Raw genomic sequence first — 20,099 nt, 5'->3', positions numbered from 1 at the left:
TTATATTGTTGATAGGTTGGTCTTCTATTCATGAGTCTATTTCTTCATTCAAAAGTGTTTTAGTGTCATTCGGGGATGAATGTTCCTAAGGGGGGATAATGTAACACTTTGAAAATGCAATATGAGTCTTATAGCCTAACATAGGTTCCATTGGGGTATAAAAACTTTTTAAGATATATTTTATTGAATATAGGTAATTTAGAAAGTTTAAGAACCAAAATGTCCAAGAATGTCCATGACATCCGGAAGTTTGTTCAAAGGGCTACTACTGTGCCTTAGCCTATTAGACTAGCTTTTACGAGTCTGAAATTTATGAAAAACTGTGAAAGGGTAGATAATAGGTGTTTAAGTTTTTTCATGGTCAAAACATCCGGGTACGATTCCCCAATGACAAACCAAGGGCCCTTGAGAAGGACAGTTGCAGGTCGAGGAAACACTTCATGGGCAGTGTGCATCGACGGGACAGGCTACGGTCCGTGTGTTGAATGATGGGGCGTCAATGCCACCATCTTCCAACACTTATCCAATTTGAGGAAGCCCTCTCCTGCACAAGTCTCTGAACATACCTACGGATGTGCAGGACTGAAGGGGGTCAGTCCGTCGACACACAGACGGCCCATCGATAGGGTTCCGTCTATGAGGGTCTTGATTTTCCTGCACGTTTTAAATTAAGTTCATTTAATTAGTTAAGGGGTTCCGTGGTTAATTAGTGTATTGAGGGGGTCTAATTAAGTTATTTAACCTCCCATATAAAGTCCCCAACCCCATTAAACTAATGAGAACTCTAAAATAAATTCCTCTATCTTCTCTTCTTTCTCGCTCTATTTGGAAGCCACCATTTAAGACTAGCAAGGAAAGGGGTTTGGGGGATGTAAAGGGACGAATTCACCATCAAATCTTCATCAAACATTAAGGTATTGGATCTAATTCACCTTTGAGACGCTTTCCTCAAAGGGTTCTTTCCAAATAGATTTCAAAAGTTGAGTTTTCATGTGGGTTTCATCTAATTACGAAATTGATGTTGTGAACTGAGTTGTTTATGGTTAATTTAGGATATAATGGATATTTTAACATGTATTTTAACTTGATTATGATCAATTTTGATTTTTTGGTTCAATTTTAAGATTATGATCCTTAACCCTTAACTCGAGGTTGATCTTGATATAAATTGGGTTGTGATTGATTCGATTGTCTTGATTATGGGTTAAATCACTATTATATGATTTGGTTGTGCCAATTATTAACAAATTAGAATGAATTGTAGTCTTTCATGCTAATCTTGAGAAGTGATCTAGGATATGGAAATTTGCCTAAGTAACCTTGTTTAAGCATTGATTTGGTATTGAATTATGGTGTAGTGACTCTTCTAGTATTGTTATCTTGTTGAATATTGAATTATGATGTTGAAAATTTAAATTGTATTTAATTGAGGGTTTATGGTGAGGCCTTGATGATGAATTATGCGGAAGACTTGGTAAGTCTTAGAATTTGTATCTTTACTTCCAATTGTGATTAACTGTTGTTAAGTTATGATGTTATTGGAGTATATCATAAATTAGGATGATATGGTGGTACGATGTTGAATTGAAATGTCTTGATTATGTTGTTGAGGTCGATTCAGATGTAAATGCTATAAGAATAGTGATGTATACCAATGTGCATTATTATGAATTGATATGTAATGTGTTAACCTCACCTATATGAATTGTGATGAAAGGACTTCTACTCATACAATTCTTATTGAGCTATTAATGATGATGACTATACAAGGGGTAGAACTTATGACCTAAACTAAGCTATTATTTATAATTAAAGGCTTAAAGACATTTCAAAAAGGAACTCTAGCTTAGCACCGAGTGAACTGGATTGAGGAGTGTCCTTCCCAAATAGGGCAGGTAGGAGCACTAAATCACTCTTGAGACTGGAGACTATAATTCATGGCGCATAAAGAGGTTCCCAACTATATCTCCTAGTTCTTGAACTTTGTTTCTCCCATAGGAATACTAGCTAGTGGATCCACGTAGTTGCTATGTTTCATGTTTTGGTACTACATTGGCAAGTAGTCCTCCTTGTTTCGGTGTAGTGTTTCATGAAACCGGATTCGACACTAGCTCATGTGGACTATGTCTGTTAGGGCAAGATGTTCCCAAAATGTAAAATGAAATTAAAGGATTTGAATTCTAACTTGGATAACCTAAGGGGTCTAGCTTAGTCTATGTAGGGGTATGAGACTCTACCTAAGGATTGCACTAGCTAGCTTTGAGGGGAGTCTTAGGAGGATGTTCTTATATATGTTTATGATATAATGATATATGATATGGACACGATAAACTTGCATATTGTTGATACTATATATTGGTTAGTTCACTTATGAGTATGCATTGAGTTATATTGTTAACATAAGATGAAATGTATATCTAAATGTTATATTATGTGAAGTTGGAAACTGGTTATGGTTTCTTGTTGAGGCTAGTTGATTGAGTAATGTTATGGGCTTTGCATGGTCATTGAACTTGTTGACTCGATAAGGATTCATGAGTAGTTGTCTTGCTTATTATGATATAATTGACCCTTATTCATACTTGTGATGTTATTCCTTGATGATAGGGTTGTAGTAAATCATGGGTTCAAGTGTGTTATCATACATATTACAGGTTTGAGTTAGTAAGCATGTTTGGTTGGTTGATATGACTTGTTTGATTTCGCATTAGACTTTTAAAAGGAAAAAATGGCATGTTTTGACTAAATGTCCTTTTTAGCATATTTTGATATTATATATGCCTATGGTCTCATATTTAGTACATGTGGAGTACTAACCCCATTTTCTCTCCTTTTCCAAAACACTTTAGGTTCCGGTCGTTGAAGGTTCATTTGAGACAATTTGAAGAAGGCTTGGATATTCTCTATCATTCATGTGGGTAGGTCCTCATATTCGAGGGAGATGTCAATATCTTTCCTATGAAGTTGTTTTTTTTTCTAAGACTTTTATGTTCATTCCACTTTGATTGTTGTACGACTTGTATTAGTCTATATGTGGCATCTTTATATTTTATCTAGGGATATGCCCATATTTTGATGATCGATTAGATGGTATGAGATGAGACAATCTTTGAGACTATCTTTCTATCTTATATATATGTATGTGAAATAAAATTAGAAGGCTATGTAACCTTCTTATACGAAGGGTCTATGTATACTTGATACGACTATATTATGTGTATGTAGAGGTCTATGTAAACCTATGAATGTAATGACAGGAGACTAAGGGGATAGTCTTAGTTCTCAAAGAGGACGACTTGTGTCTAGGGGGTAAACCTAGATGTGACATGAGCCTTTGCTTCTTGGTCCATATTTGATTTACAATACTTTGGAGAAAGTTCATACTATACGGAACTGGTTGGAAATAGCCTATAGTCAGCAAAAGTCTTATGCTTATCATATGAGAAGGGATTTAGAGTCTGAAGAAAGTGATAAAGTGTATTTAAAAATTACGCCTATGAAAGGGGTGGTTAGATTTGGTAAGAAAGGGAAGTTGAGTCCTCGTTTTGTGGGTCCCTATGAAATGTTGCAAAGCGTTTGTAAGGTTGCCTATGACCTATGTTTGCCTAGTGAATTGGCTTCGATTCATTCGGTTTTCCATGTTTCGATGCTTATTATGTGTATCAGTGACCCCAAGTCTATTATTCCTATTGAGGGTCTTGGTGTGAAGGATATTCTCTCTTGTGAGGAGGTTCCAGTTCAAACCCTTGATACGAGAGTAGAGAAGTTAAGAAATAAAGAGGTGGCTTCCGTAAAGGTGTTATGGAAGAATCACCTAGTTGAGGGTGCAACATGGGAGTCCGAGGCCAACATGAAGTCCCGTTACCATCATCTATTTGATAACAAAGGTTAGTTATTCCTATTAATAATGAAAAATAATGACAAAAAATTTAATTTTTTTATTCTGGTGATGTTTTGCAAAATGCGCACTTTTGGGATATTGTTAAAGTATTACAGTGAAGTATGCCTATAAATTGTAATTTTGCTTGTTTGAGTCATGTTGTGCATTTTGATATGGTGAGTCGTTATGAAATGATATGTAGCATGTTGGTATGTTGAAATTTGACATAATTAACTCATAAATGCTTTGTTGAGATCTTCTTGTTGTTAGAAGGATATTCCTCATAATGTAATGTTGAGCCTTTTGTGTGGTAATTGAAGTTCTAAATTGCCTTGTGTAAGTGATATGGTTTATGTTGTTATCTATTTTTTTGGTTGGGATGCTAGTCTTGAGTCTATTCCTTCTTCCTAAAGATTTTTTGTGTCATTCGGGGACATATGTTCCTAAGGGGGGGGGGGATGATATAACTCTTCAAAAATCGAAGACGTATTCTAGATCATAAAATAAGTGTCATAAGGCTTAGACACTGCTTTAAGTTTCATTTCGATGAATATATGTCATTTAGGAATTCTACAAACCAAAAAGTCCAATAACGTCCATGATGTCCGGAAACTAGTTCAATGAGGTACTAGCGTGCCTTAGCCTATTTGACTAGCTCTTAAAAGTAAAAAAATCATGAAAATTGGTGGAAGGGTGTCTAACATGTGCTTGAGTTGGTTCATAGTTGAAACGTCTGGGTACAACTTCCATAAGACCAACCAAGGGCCCTTGAGGAGGATTCTTGCAAAAGTTGGCAAAACCTATCAAGAGATAGTGTCACAAATGGACCGTTGGTAAAACGACGGGGTGTCAATTCCACTCGTCAATGTACACTTAACCAAAATCTTGGAAGGGTCACAGTCTTTGAACTTACCTACGGATGTGCAGCACGGAAAGGGGGCAGGTCGTCGACTCACAGACTGACAGTTGGTCGAGGTCTCGTCTCTGAGGGCTGAGTTTTGCTACACGTTTTAAGTTAGTTGCAATTAATTAATTAAAGGTTTAGCTAGTTAGTTGAGGTATTAGGGAGATCTAATTAACTTAGTTAACACCCTATATAAAGTCCTAACCTAAATAAGACTAACTAAACTCTCATAACTCACAAAATCCAAACTCTTATCCTTCTCTCTTCTTTCTCTCTCTAGTGAAGAACACCATTGAAGACCAAGCTAGGGGAGGTTTTATGGGCTGAAAAGAGTCAAGTTTCACCATTAATGTTCATCAATTATCAAGTTATGAGGTCTATTCATCTTTGAGACCTCATTCCTCAAAGGGTTCCATCAAATTGATTTCCAAAATTGAGTTTTCAAGTAGGTTTTCATCCAATACGAAATTGATGTTATGAATAGAGTTTCTTATGATTTATTTTGAATATTATGAATATATTACCATGTATTATAACTTAATTATGATATATATTGATGGTTTGGTCTAGTTTGTAGAAGATGACCTTTACCCCTTAACCCTAGGTTCTGATCTTGATATGAATTAGGTTATATTGGTTTAATTCACTTGTTTATTGGTTGAATTACTACTAGATGATGTTGTTATATTAATCATCAATGAATTAGGGTGATTTATAGTCCTTAGTCCTTTCATGCTAGTTCTTGAGAAGTGATCTAGGTTATGAAGTATGTTTTGAATTGACCTATGTATCTTGTCTTAAGCTATGAACTAGTATTGAATTGTGATGTAGTGATTCTTTTAGCCTTATTATCATGTTGATAATTAGATTACGATGATGTTATACCCTAATTGGGTTTAATTAAGGGTTGATGGTAAGACCTTGATGATTAATTATGAAGGAGACTTTGTAAGTCCTGTCATCCCTATTCTTTACTTCAATAGATGATTAATTGTGATTAAGTCATGATGTTGTATTGGAGTATGTCTTGTATTAGGATTGATAGGATGGTAGTATGTTGAATTGAAATGTCATGACTATGATTTTTTAGGTGTTGGCTTAATATTTAAAGTTATAAGGATAGTGAATGATTTACCAATGAGCCTTATCATGATATGAAAATGTTAATGTGCTAACCTCACCTATATGAATTGTAACGAAAGGACAATACTCATGCAATTCTTATTTAACTATGATGATGATGATGTTTATTCAAGGGCTAGACCCTATGACCGTATAAGTTATGATGATTAATAGAGACATTAAACACATTTCAAAAGGACTCTAGCTTAGCACCGAGTGAACTAGAGTGAGGAGTGTCCCTTCCCACATAGGGAAGGTAGGATCACTAATGTTATCTTGGGATTTGAGACTATAATAGCATCTAGTATAACGAGAGTCACAACTATATCTCCTAGTTCTTGAACTATGTTGCCCTAATAGGAATACTAACTTGGATCCACGTAGTTCTATGTTAATGTTTTGGTACTACCTTGGCAAGTAGTCCACCTTCTTTCGGTGTAGGGTTCCATGACACCGGATTCCACATTATCTCATATGGTCTATGTCGGTTAGTGGAAGATGTTCCTAAAAGGTAAAATGAATTAAAGGATTGAACTCTATCTAACATGACCTAAAGGGTTTAGCTTAGTCTAGGTAGGGGTATGGAACTCTACCTAAACATTGCACTAGTTATCCTTGAAGGGAGTATTAGGAGGATGTTCTTATGTATGAATATACTTATTATGCTACATGATATGTACATGGTGAACTTGCACATTATTGATACTATATGTTGAATGGTGGAACTTATGAATATATGTTGGTCTATATTGTTAAAATATGATGTAATCTACTCTTAAATCTTATGATATACTTGATTGAGTAAGGTTATGGGGATTTGCTTGTTCATTGCACTTACTTACTCGATATGGGTTCATCGGTAAGTGTCCATCTTTAGTTATGATGAAAAGTACACTTATTCATGATTCTGGTTAATTATGAGTTGATGATAGAGTTACTTGACTATGTATCCAATCATATGATATGCATGTTGAATTGACTAGTTTTGATGTTGTTGGTCTTGTCATGCATATGCCTATGACTTAATGAATATAGCAAAGTTATTTGGTATAGGTCTTGTTGAATGTGCATAAAGGTTTGCAAGAAAATTGCATACTTGATGAAATGTCCCTTTTAGCATGTTTTCATGATATCTTTGCATATGGTCTCATACTTAGTACAAGTGGTGTACTAACCGCATTTCTTCCTTTTCTCCAACATTTTAGGTTCTGATCGTTGAAGGGAATTTTGGAGACGACTTGAAGAAGACTTGGATTTCTTAATCATCCAAGTACGGTAGGTCCTCACTTTCCGAGGGCAATGCAACTATCCAACCTATTATATTGATTTAGTGTTCAATACTCTTATATTTCTTTCCTTTTCATTTGGATATTAGACATTGTATGACCTATACGTGGTCTTATTGTATTGATGTATGGCCTACGACCAATTAGATATACTCTTATTAGATGGTTATGAGATAAGAGGACTATTATGACTATGTTATGTTCTATATATGTTTATGTGCAATAAAAGTAGAAGACTAAGTAATCTTCCTATACGTAGTGTCTATGTATAACTAAATAATGTTCAATATATTAGAATTAATCAAAAGTTTAAAATTTTCCTCTAAATTTGACCTATGAATGTAATGATGTAAATTAAGAGGCTAGTCCTAGTCTTCAAAGAGGATGAAGACGCCAGTTACATGTAGGGGGTATTCCTGGATGTGACAGTTCTATTCTATTTCGGAACTCCCTAAAACAGATAATAAAACTAGTATTTATAGTATTGAGCATTAATGTTGCAGCGGATCACTAGGAGATTTTCGTGGGAATCACCGATACACTCGGAAATTTTCCCTTTGTATAGTTTATCGCCTTATAATTTTGCCCACAACATCTTTGTGTCCTAGACCATTGGGAGATATAGTACTGCCTCGCGGAACTACTTGGAAACACGACGACTTCTCCCTTGTTCTTCCGATTTGATTCTTTTCTTTAGGGCTCACCGCATTGGAAAAAAAGGCCGCATCCATGCCTATTGGTAACTCAAAAGTCGACTCGGCGATTCTCAGACTATATTTCTTTGTTCTTTTCTGCCTTTTTTCTCCTTTTTGGTCCATAGTGGCCATGATTTCTTTACAATATCAAATACTTGAAACTTAAGAGTTTTTATCAGATATTAAGATAAATCAATCATTAGAGAAAACTGTTTCTATTAAAATATAGCCTTAAATGAGTTCAATATGTGGACTCATCAACACCGCAAACTTAAACTTTTACTTATCCTCCAGTTAAATGCAATCTCAATAGTTCATAAAGGATATTTCAAATACTGCTACACAAGACTCAATCATGAATGTAGACAAGAAGAGTCAAACTATTTATGCAAGGATCAACTGTGTACTCAAACATTCATGTTAGGACATACCTTTACCGAAGATTCTCGAACTCGCATTACTTGTTTGAAGTTCATGTGCAAGTGCAAGCTCAACAAAAGCATTTGAATGCCTTCATAGAAATGATGATTTTATTTTCAAACGTAAGTCTAGAATAAATTTGAACTTCAGGAATCAGATACAACACTCACTCTCAAAAGGAGGGAAACAATACCATCTTTCACCCTTTGGTTTGCCGTTATTTTCAGTCAACATTAATTTCAGCTTTCCCAAGATCAAAAAACTCTTTTTAAGGCTTGCGATGGGGCTGAATTCAAAGGTATACTTATTTAGGCTTAGTGAAAAATGATCTTCATAAATTGTGGTTCTTGTAACACCCTTTCTGCTTCCTTCCTCATCTGTTTTAGTGCTCATAAGTTTTCCTATTATTTAATTCTAATGGATTACTTGGAAACCCAATTCTTTTGGACTTCTATTCCACAACTTTTTCCTTTTCATTTCTACTTTTTCTTCTTCTCTTTTTTTATATGTAGGGTTTCCATATTTTTCCAACACCATTAGTTAAGGGAGAATTTTTTTGCACTTCTTTGACCTTTCCTTTTTATTTTCACCACAACCTTAACATAGGTTTTTGCCCTAAGTTGGTTCGTTTAATCAAATCAATCATTCATGAGAATTAAGGTAGAATGATAAAAAAGGGTCTAGTCTTCATCAAACTTCTCCCAAAGAAAGTTAAAGCTCAAGGGGTGTTGAAGCGAGGTTCAAAGGCTCACTAGATAGTTCACAAAAGAGGTGTATGTTAAATTGTCTCACACTATATAAAATTTTCTCAGATCATATCAAGACAAAGCATTACTTAGTCGACTAAACTAATAGGGAAAATTGTAATTGTTGTCATGCATGGTTAAAGATAAGTTTACCACACAAGATATCAATACTTTTGTTAAACAAAATTTTATACTTTCGGTAGTATGCAACAGTTATTACATGAGAATCAACTGGACAATTGGTTAATCACAACGAGATGCAAAAAGTTCAAATATTGTCTATCCAATTTTATTTGGTCACGTGTAGCCTCACATTCATGTTTTTTCGATTAAGAGCACTATTAAAGTCATCAGTAATATCGAAACCAAAACTTTAATTTCAAGAGAATATAAACTTTCAACACAAAAGATAGAAATTATATTAAAAAAATAAAATTTTTCGAAAGGCTCAAAAATGGTTTTAGAATCAAGATCAACACGGGAGCTATAAGCTCAGACAATCACACAAGTAGTATAAAACAACTTTAAACAGACAACCCAAATAATAATCAAAATATTTGTCAAAACAACACACAATATATCGATAAATACAAACATTTACCCTCAAATGCAAGAAGGCGGTAAAGAGGGGATCCTATTTAAACAGTCGCTCCATGTGTAGGGGAATTAGTGATCTAGCATAGATCTGGATCTTGGTGCTACTACTCATACTTGCACCCTCCTGCTTTGGGGTCTCAGCGTCCTTTGTTGCTTCGACCGTGGATTGAGCAACGAGAGTTGCCTCCACCATCTTATCCACATCTTGCGCTGCTTCAAAGGCATGGATTTCATTAATAAACACTCGTTTATACAATGTATTAGTGACGTCAATGGGAACCCTCCTGGAACTTGCTTTCTTGTTTTCTTTCCATTCAATGGCTAGTTCTTCTATCTTTTCATCTCTTTTAAACTCTCGTGCTCTTATATGTCTGGGTGACATATTTTTCCCCACAACTTTGGGTCTATCCATTTTTGCAATGATTTTGAGAAAAATTTTGAAATATCTTAAATAGAAGAAGGGGGATTTCGAGTGTAGAATCACTTGGGCGATTCACCAAACATAGTGCATATAGATTTCAATGGTGTAGACAAAATGGAATCAAAAAGTCGTGTAGCGAGTCGCCGGGAGAGTTCAGTGACATCAAGTATTCCACTGAATCTTATTGAAGAAATTACATGTTTTAGCATTAAATTAAAAGTGAAAGGCGACATTAGGCGAGTCAACGAGATATTTGGCGAGCTTGACATAGCTTGCAAAGTGACTCGATGTGCCTATGTACAACCCGTCTTGTTAATTCAACCTCTGATAATGAAACTAAAGCGTCGACTGCACAAATTCAAAAAATATTAATAGCGTATGCACACTCCCATAACAAAATAATTCAACTCAAAACACACTCACGCGTGATTTCCCTAATTAAGAAAGAACTATTAAAGAGTAATCGATAAGACATCTGATCGAATCAATCTAGAGATATCCAATAATGATTCAATAAGATATACATTATGCGAATGAGTAAACTTTTGAACAAATAAATTTAGGGTTTGAACTACCAACCTTTGATGCCAATAAAAAATTCTACAGAGATTCTAGGCAGTAATGCAATCAAAATCATAGCAAAGTACGTGAACTAAAATACTTTTAAAATACAAGAAATATAATCTAGAGGGTTGGTGTAAGTTTATGAAGAGGAAAAAGTAAGGGAACTAATGAAAAAGGAGCTTTTAACCCTTTTTCTCACAGAATACTGTCCAATTTTTGACCATTCGGCGATATTTGTTGAGTTCGCCTTATCGCTCGGGGAAATGCCAAATGTTTAAATCTTTTGCCAATTTTAACAGGTTCTTCACTTTATGTGAGAATACAACCAACGATCTTCATCGAGATCTCCAACATGGTTGGCGATTCACCAATAACTTCTACAGACCACCTAGTTTTTCAAGATCCAATATGAAGATATCTTAAGGCTAGCAGCAGAAGAAATCAGGTTCACCGAACTTGTTGGCGTCATGCCAACTTGACTAGTTGCTCCCCTTCCTACAGTTTTTCAGCATTTCCCTAACTTTAAGTTGTACAAACAACACACCATTATTTCACCAAGACACACAAAATAATGTAAGTGTTTTGTGTTGCCTCCTAAACAGCGGCTTAATTAACGTTGTGGAACGACGCATTTCAATGCTTATGCTTAATAGGTGGGGTTGTCCATATCATTATTAGGTAACCCCTAAGCTTCCTATGTGTAGATATGAGGTAGTTCTTGATTCACAAGCTTTTCTAGCATCTAGATAGCTTTTGAGTGAGACCAAATAATATTTTTCATTCCGTTGGTGTCTTCTTCAGGTATTCGAGTTCTCTATCTTGCTCATTAAACTTGAGTAGAATGGTTAAGATCATTTACTGGATGAGTTAATCCTTTTTGTCCTTGTGATTTTATTTATCACAAAGAGGGGTATATTTATCCATTTATTTGCACCGAGATTTGATCTTCACCACCCTTCTAGGCAACCCATCAACTTGATTCCTCAGCGTGGCCAACATAGAGTTTTTCTCCATCTCTCGATTAGCTTCAGCCATGTGGTCTAGCAATCGAGAAGCTATCATGTAGGGATTCTTTTCAATCCCTCCCGAAATTAGTTAGTCATGAAATAAGTTGTTTCTAAGAGAGATACTTTTGTAGAAACATTCCATAACGATCACGTCATGAATTCAATGATTTTGCCCTTGAGCTATTAGCCTTTGAACCTTGCCGATGATCTATATATTTGTTCTCTCTCCTACTGCTTAAAGGTTAGTATGCGGTCTTGGTACATCATTACCTCTTGTGGAGCAAACTCTATTAGTTAGTGTATGCTTACTCAATTTTCTAACAACTTGTTTCAAAGCACAACATAACAAAGCAATCGAATGTAAGGTTAGTAGCACTAGAACTAACTAAGAATAAAACTCTATTTAACTACATCTTAACATGACACCACTCCGGGAAACGACGCTATTTTCATGCTTACCGTGACTAACGACACTACTTATGATTCAAGTGTCCACGATCATTGATAATGTAGTAACCGAACCGAGTGTTGGGGTTGTGTACAAAGGGAGAAGTAGTGAAAACTTGTTATTAATTAGAATATCATTCGGATTAGTTGTATCCTAAGACATTAATAAGTAAAAACATTTCAAATTTGTTGGGGTGATACCAAAGTGTGAAATATCAAAGGGAGTTTTTTACACGTGGTAAAAATAACAAGAAATCTAAACAATGAAAGGGGGAATTCATGGGATGTTATCGCAATATGGAATAAAATAGATTATTGGTTTTGACGCGGCTTTCGATAGAATATCTAATAGTAATAGTTACTAGGCTAAGCTTTAAATGCAAATAAGTTTTCTCTTTAGAAACTTACCCTGTATAAAATGAGTTCCTCTCGGGCACCCCTTTGTCGCATGAAGACCAGCCTACGCCTTACACCACACACTATCTCGAGCTGAGTGCTAAAATATGAGAGTTGGTCTCACCCACTTAAGTTGAACATATGTCGACTCACTCCTTAGGACATCAATATAGTAGTCTTGGGTTTGAAACTTCTCTATAGATCAAGCCGAGAACATATGGGTGAACTTGTATTAGCGACTAAAAATCCATTAGACTAAACCACAACTACTAGACGAAATCACTATTAAACTACATTTAATCTACAAACAAGAAAGACCTAACAACAATATATGCCCATATTTACTAAATCACACCCCATTAATGAGGGGTTTTAGCCACACATTGAGAAATAAAAATTAATTGTTCAATGATGTTGAAATCAAGTAGGTTTAAGAAATAATGTCTTGATTTGAGCAAGGAAAAACGAATCAAGGAGACTCATATCCAAATTGAAAGAGAGGATACCCTTCCTTATTCAAGTCTTCAAAATCCTTATAAAACTTTAGGCAAATAATATGAAAAGTATAAAAATATGTTAATGTTGTATTTGATTTTAGAACTCCCTAAAATTTATAATAACATTAGTATTTATAATTTTCAGAATTAATGTTGTAGCGGATGACTCTATGATTTTTATGGGAATCTCTGATCAACTCGGAGGTTCGCCATGTGTCTTGTTTATCTCCTTCTTATTTTTCCTACAACATCTTTTTATCTTGGACCATTGGACAATATTGTAGTGCTTAACAAAACTACTCGACAAGAACTAGTCGACAACACGTCGACTGCTCCCTTCTTCTGCCGACTTTATCATTTCTTTAAGGCTCAAAACACTGGAACAAAAAGGTTGCATCCATGCCTATTAGAGACTCAACAAGTGAACACGACGATGCTTAGGCTTCATTTCTTCGTTCTTTTCAACCTTTTTTCTTCTTTTTGCGACATAGTGTCCCTAAATTATTAAAACTACAATTACATGAAACTTCAGATTTTTCATCAAATATTGAGATAAAACAAGAATTAGAGGACACTATTTCTATTCAGATATCTCCCTAAATGAGTCCAATATGTGGACTCATCAGGGATCCTGTCTACTGAGTAGCTTCATCTGTCTAGGGTTTGTTGTCAGATGCATCAGTGTGAAGATTGACCCTCGAAGTACTACCTCAAATTGATCCAGTTGTCTGCGTATTTTCTAATTAATCTTGCATAACATAATTTATGACGATCGCTTAATCTCGGTCTAATCCTTGTTGGAAGCTTACATAGTGTCCTCAAGTATCTTTCATCAGTTTCTACTGATATTCAGGATCAACTGCCTGCTCCATGCAACACTCTTGCCTTTTTATGGTATTAGGCATCTCAGGCATATCTCGAATCCCTACTGTTACAAAGATCAATGAAATATAGGTAGATTTCAAATAGTACACATCTTCTTTTAGCTCGGCAAAGGTTGCTTTCAAAGCCATCACCTTCTATATTGCCTCCTGTTCGTGCTGATATCTATCCTGGTTTCTTGGGCGTCAATGGTAGTTTTCACTTGTGTCACAACATCATTGAAGCTATTACCCCGCTATTGGAAGACTGGGCTAGCAGTCCCATTTGGACTACGGATACCTCAGTGATTTGATCACAACAGGCAACTGCAACAGTAGATGAACCTGGAGTGTTAGTAAGGGTTGTTGGCATGACATGTACCTTATAGCCTAAGATATGAAGTAAGTGAAGATGCCTCTGCAAGTATATAATATGTGGAAACCAGAGTTTCCTTTTTTATCCTCTCTGTTTGATCCTTTAGGTACTTATCTTTGATTCTTTTGATATCAGCAGAAGATGTGGAAGTTCATTCCACACGTTCTTGGCATTTCTAGGTTCCCGAACTTTTTCGGATCGCTTATTGATCACCGACGGGAATGTGAGAGAGGTTTGGCTCTACTTTGCAAATGTATGGATTTCTTAAGGAATGATCATCCCCAGATTTATCCTAGTTTCCTTCCTAATGAAGACCAGAAAAGCTACCTTAGCAAGGCGAAATACTGACTCATTTTGGGATGACATAATTATGTTGCTAATGAACCCAAACTAGTATCTTATATCTACATTCAGATCTTTCTTCTTAATTGGACCTCTTTCTACTAACCACTTCACAGATAGGGGTAACACTTATTTTATCTCATGCAATTTTTGTTTTCTGATCAATTATTGATAGTGATCTTTAATCTTGGTAAACACGACCACGATTGTTGATAGAGTCATTGCCATAATCTACCTTCCTTCATCTTACAACTACGTAGTCAACTTCTTTGAATGATTCGACTAGCCCCTCCCTTTAAGGTTCCAATGCAATATTAAAATTCCCTATCCATCTGTGTATATATGAGCCACGAGGTATGGTGAAGATTATGAATTTGTGATGTTCCAGGCTATGTATTATTTTTGGATACCTTACGATTACCCCATCTATGGACAACCATTTTTCCTCAATTATCTTTCTTAGACCTCATAATTTAATTTATTCGTTGACTTGGTTGGAGGTGTCAATACTATTGGACTACTCCGGAGTTGGAGGGGTCAGAGTGGTAGGTTGATAATGTTTGATCCGAGATGGATCATTCAACTATTTAGATCTTAAATCATTTCTTCGTGCCTCTATAAAGCCATCTTCTTCAAAACCCATACTATCACTTTCATATGTGGTGGGTTCATTAGTATAACTCTAGGGTTTTGTCCTTGCGTTTACCTTTCCCACTAGTTGTGAAAGTGTAGTGCCCTTGACCCTGGATGCAGTTGCATCCTGATTGATTATAATCCCTTTTTTCTTTCCCCTAGAGAAGTTGTATGACGATTTGTGCAAAAGGTGAGAGGAAAGTTAGTAAAAACAATTAAACATAGAAAATTAACTATATCTAGTCTCGGCGATGAATTAGGCGAGGAATCAAATTGTTTTAGTTAACAAAAAATTTCTCGCTAAAAGGATTGGATCAACTATTGTGAAAGGTTAGCGATAGAGAATCTCTTTTGGTGATTCGCTAATAGGTCACAATGATATACGACTAGTCCACCGAAAGATCCAATGTATCATAGGATTAGCGGTGTAGACAAAAAGGCAAGAGAAGAGTAATCTCGGAGATACGCCAAATGATTTTTGATGATAAGAGGCATCTCAGCGACAATTATAGATACAATCATCAATTTTGACAAGAAAATAAGGGAGAGATGGAGATTTTAGGCGAACACCTTAATGGGTCGGCGAGCTCAACTTAGTTTTCCAACCATCCCGGCGTGCCAATTTTCACCGTCTTCTTGACATTAAGCCCACAAAATCTAAATATACTATAAAACTATGCATTGACCCAATTACACTCATACCCATAACAATCAACAATTTCAAACACCCTATATGCACAACCCTACAAGATTTACCTTATTTTAATGCGCAAAAAAAGGGAGTTTAAAAATAAAGATAAAATGTCTAAGGTTTAAAAATTTAAAGCAATAAGTTAAATATGTGAATCCTATCAAACAAGTGCATCACACAGATATACGATACAACCATGGAAAAAGAGTACAAAATTTGCGAAAGTGTACTTGGGATCGGAGACCAACATTGCATGTTGATTACAATATGATTGAAATGATAGGCATCTAAGAATTCTTTATTTCGAGCACTAATAAACAACCAAAATACTTTTTAAAATATAGAGTATTTAAAATACTAACTTAATACGAGTTTGCAGTGTTTAAAAGGGAGGTAAGTGAAGAGCGTGACCTTTTGGAGCTTTTGGCATTATATTTTTGTCCAGTTCATCTTCGTTCAATGATGTTAATAAGGTTCTCCAAACTATTTTATGGAATGCCGAATGGTTGCTTACCTCACCGAATTTTATTGGACCTTCAACTAACATGAGGATCGAAATGTTTGTGTTGGTTGAATAGGTAGAATAGGCAGGGATTCCCCGACTAACCATTTTCTTGCCAATATATACTTTAAATACTCTCTAAACCTTTAAACCTGCATAACTAACACACTGTTATTCTAACATAGTTATTGAAAGCGATAACATCTTGGGTTGCCTCCCTAGAAGCACCTTATTTGTTGTCGTGGCACGACTTTCTCTATTAATCTCAATTAGTGTGGTAGAGATGAGACATCATGTTACGCATTTGTATCTATAGTAATTTTATTGCTATGAATTGGGAAGCAGTTATCTCATTTAGCCTTGAGACGCCTTCTTTTATATGAATCAACACCTTGTCATGACTTTCCACTTTTTGGTGAATAAGTGAAGCATCTCTGTTTTTTGTCCACCCTAGCAAATTTTAGTTTTCACATCCTTGCGAGGGGTGGAGCTTTGGTCTTTACCATTGTTAGTTGTTCCTAATTTGACTACTTTCTTGTCTAACTTATCCAGCTGAGTCAATAGTGTTTTTGAAATATGCCTCTAGATCTCGATTTGATAATTGGGTCTTGCGAGATTATTGAGGAGCTAGGTTGCTATTGGATAGGAAAGTTGCGAGCGACCTTCTAGAAATATGTGGTCAGCCATTCTTTTGTTTTCCAGACCTAGACTTCTCTAGAAGATGTCCAATAGCACGTTTCCTGAGATTACATTTGTTTGGGGTTAAAGGAAAATTTCCTTAAATTTTCACCAGAACTCATGGATTACTTATCCTCCAATTGTCTGAAACTCAGGGTGTTATCCCAAAGAGATATCATCCTTTTAAGGAAAAAGTCCATTTGAGTTCCGTTGCTACTAGACATGCTCCTCGTTCCTCCTCCAAAAAGCAAGAAAAAATACAAATAAAGTTAGTAAAACTACAACTAAGAAGAAAGAAATCCTTACTAAACTAAAACTTCTCAAGTGATACCACTACCCCATAGCAGTGCCATTTTAATCTGTGTTATAATCAAAGACAAAAGTTCCAATGCAAGTGTCGATGATTGTATCGTAGTATAGTAACCTAACAAAGGGTTGGAGTCATTACTAAATCTAGTTGTAGTGACAGTTCGTAGAAAAGTAAAATATAGTTTTAAATAGTAATAGTTATAAACTAATCATATAAAAATATAATTATTCTAAAGAGGTGAAGCAAGCATCAATTATCAAATGTGGGTTTTATCACTAGTAAATAAAAGTTGCAAAATTTACAAAGAATTCAAAATCATGGAGTGGGGGATCCTTGAGATGTCATAGGAATACAATATAAAGTATATTATTGGGTACATTATTTTGATAAAAATTCGTAGAGTAATTATTACTAGGATAGACTTTAAGGGTGCTAATATCTCTCTCGAGCAACTTATCCCCTTACAAATGGATTCCTCTCGGACACCCACTTGTCGCATGAATCACAGCCTCCGTCTTAACCCACTAACTCTCTCGATATAAGTGTGTGGTGTGAGACTAGAATTCACTCTATCGAGCTGAACCTCATGCCGACCCATTCCCACTGGCCATCAATTTAGTATCCTTAGTTTCTCGACCTCTCTCTCTCGCTAGCCGGAAAAACATATATGATATTGTATTTGAAACTACAACATCAATATATTCATAAACTCTACTAAATGAAATTAGAGTAAAAGTATAGATAAACTTCCAACAATCAATACCCAACAACAAATTTATCCCATATTCACAAAATCACACCCCAAGAATTGGGGTTTTAGCTAGAAATATACAAGAGATGGAAATTTATACTAAAATGATCTTGAATTCAAAGGGTATGAAGATTGAAGTCTTTTTACAGGTCAAGAGTTAAGAGTCCAAGAGACCTAATTCCAAATCCTTTGAGATAAAATCATTTGAATCTTAAAGTTCTTATTTAAAAACCCTCTCAAACTTAAATCTCAATAATAGATGTTTTCTAATTAACAATCTGATAAAACTCTATAGAATTTGATAAAAAAATTACTGAATTTTGAAACTAAGATAAAACTCTCAACAAGTATTTATAGTTTTCATAGATTAGTAGTGCAACAGATCACTCGATATAGCTACTGTAAATCTCCGATCAAATCTGCAAGTGGCTCTTTGGTCAATTCATCCCCATCTTGCGCTTAGTCCACTCATTTTCACGTCCTAGATCACTCAGAGATAAGGTAATTCTTCTCAGAACATTTTGGCGATGCGCTGACCTCTCCTTTTCACTGTATTTGATCCTTTCCTTCAGGGCTCAGCACACTAAAACAAAAGGTGACTTATAAACTATTGGTGACTCACCAAGTGGACTCAATGATTCTCAACCTTCATTTTTTAATTCTTTTCATCGTTTTTGCTCAATTTTTTCATGTAGTCTCCATGCATTACCTCTAACTCAAAATACCTGAAACTCGAAGCTATTCATCTGTAAATGAGACAAACAAGAACTTAAGGACATTATTTTTATCAAAATATAGCCCTAAATGAGTCCAATCTTTGGACTCATCTCCTACACTTGTAGTAAAGCAGGCTGAAATATGGGTTGGTGCAAAAAATGTACTAAGTATGATGACCATGCAAAAACATACTTTAAAAGGGACATTTTTTTTTAAAAGTCATGATTTTATGACATTTTTTTAAAACATCATTAATATTGAAAAAGAGAGGCATAATATAACAATAATACATATGACCCTTTACCTTTACCTTGAGCCTCCACCGCTAGTAACCCTCAAGCTAAACCTTGTGCAATGTATGGATAGCGTCCCATACTAACATCCACACCAAGGTACCACCTTAGAGTCACAAAAAATGAACTTACCATTCATCCTTTCAACTGTTACACAATAACCATGTAAGTGACATAAACATTACATAAATAACTTTATAACATTAGGACCACCATCTAAGACAACTCTAAGTCATACTACAACTCACACTAAGTAATCCTTTGGAGTCACCCCAGACAAGGCACATTCTTATATAATAAGTCATGAAAAATAAGTAAACCATAATAGCACCATGCATTACATGAATCTCTGCATTTAATCGTATAAGCATTCAAGAGTCACATTCTTTAGTAGCTTCATTACATTAAGAGTGCCTTCATTAATTAGTCATCAAAACAACTTTCTTCGTTAACGCATCATCAAAACATCTTGTTCATTTCATTAACATTATAAATAACACATTATGACCTCTCTCAAATGCCTACTTGTGCAATGCATATATGTCATCACATTTCACCACCTACACTAAGTAGTACATCCTTAAGAAGCCATAGTTCACTAACATTTCTTTTTGGGGGTAAGATTTAACCGACATAGATCATGTGAGCTTGACATGGAATCCAGGTGCCACCATCACCAGATATATGGATTCCTACTTACCTAAGGTAGAACCGTAGTTTGTTTATCCTAAAGTAGATCGAGTAGCTAGACTTATGTGGGAACATAGTTATGGGATAGGAAGATTTCTGCAAGATACCCCCCCCCTCAGCTCATGTGATGTCATACATCTGAAGGGATTTCTACTAAAAACCCCGCCTCAACTCATGTGAGACCTTCCATCTCATATCCTTATCCTATCGGTGCTTAGAATTATTCCCCACAAAGTATTAACCTTCACTACATTGTTCACTAAAGTATAAGAGA

Source organism: Solanum pennellii, chromosome 3 (genome assembly GCF_001406875.1).
Source record: "Solanum pennellii chromosome 3, SPENNV200".
NCBI lineage: Eukaryota > Viridiplantae > Streptophyta > Magnoliopsida > Solanales > Solanaceae > Solanum > Solanum pennellii.
The sequence above is the reverse complement of the archived record's forward strand: the minus strand, read 5'-3'. Positions refer to the sequence as shown.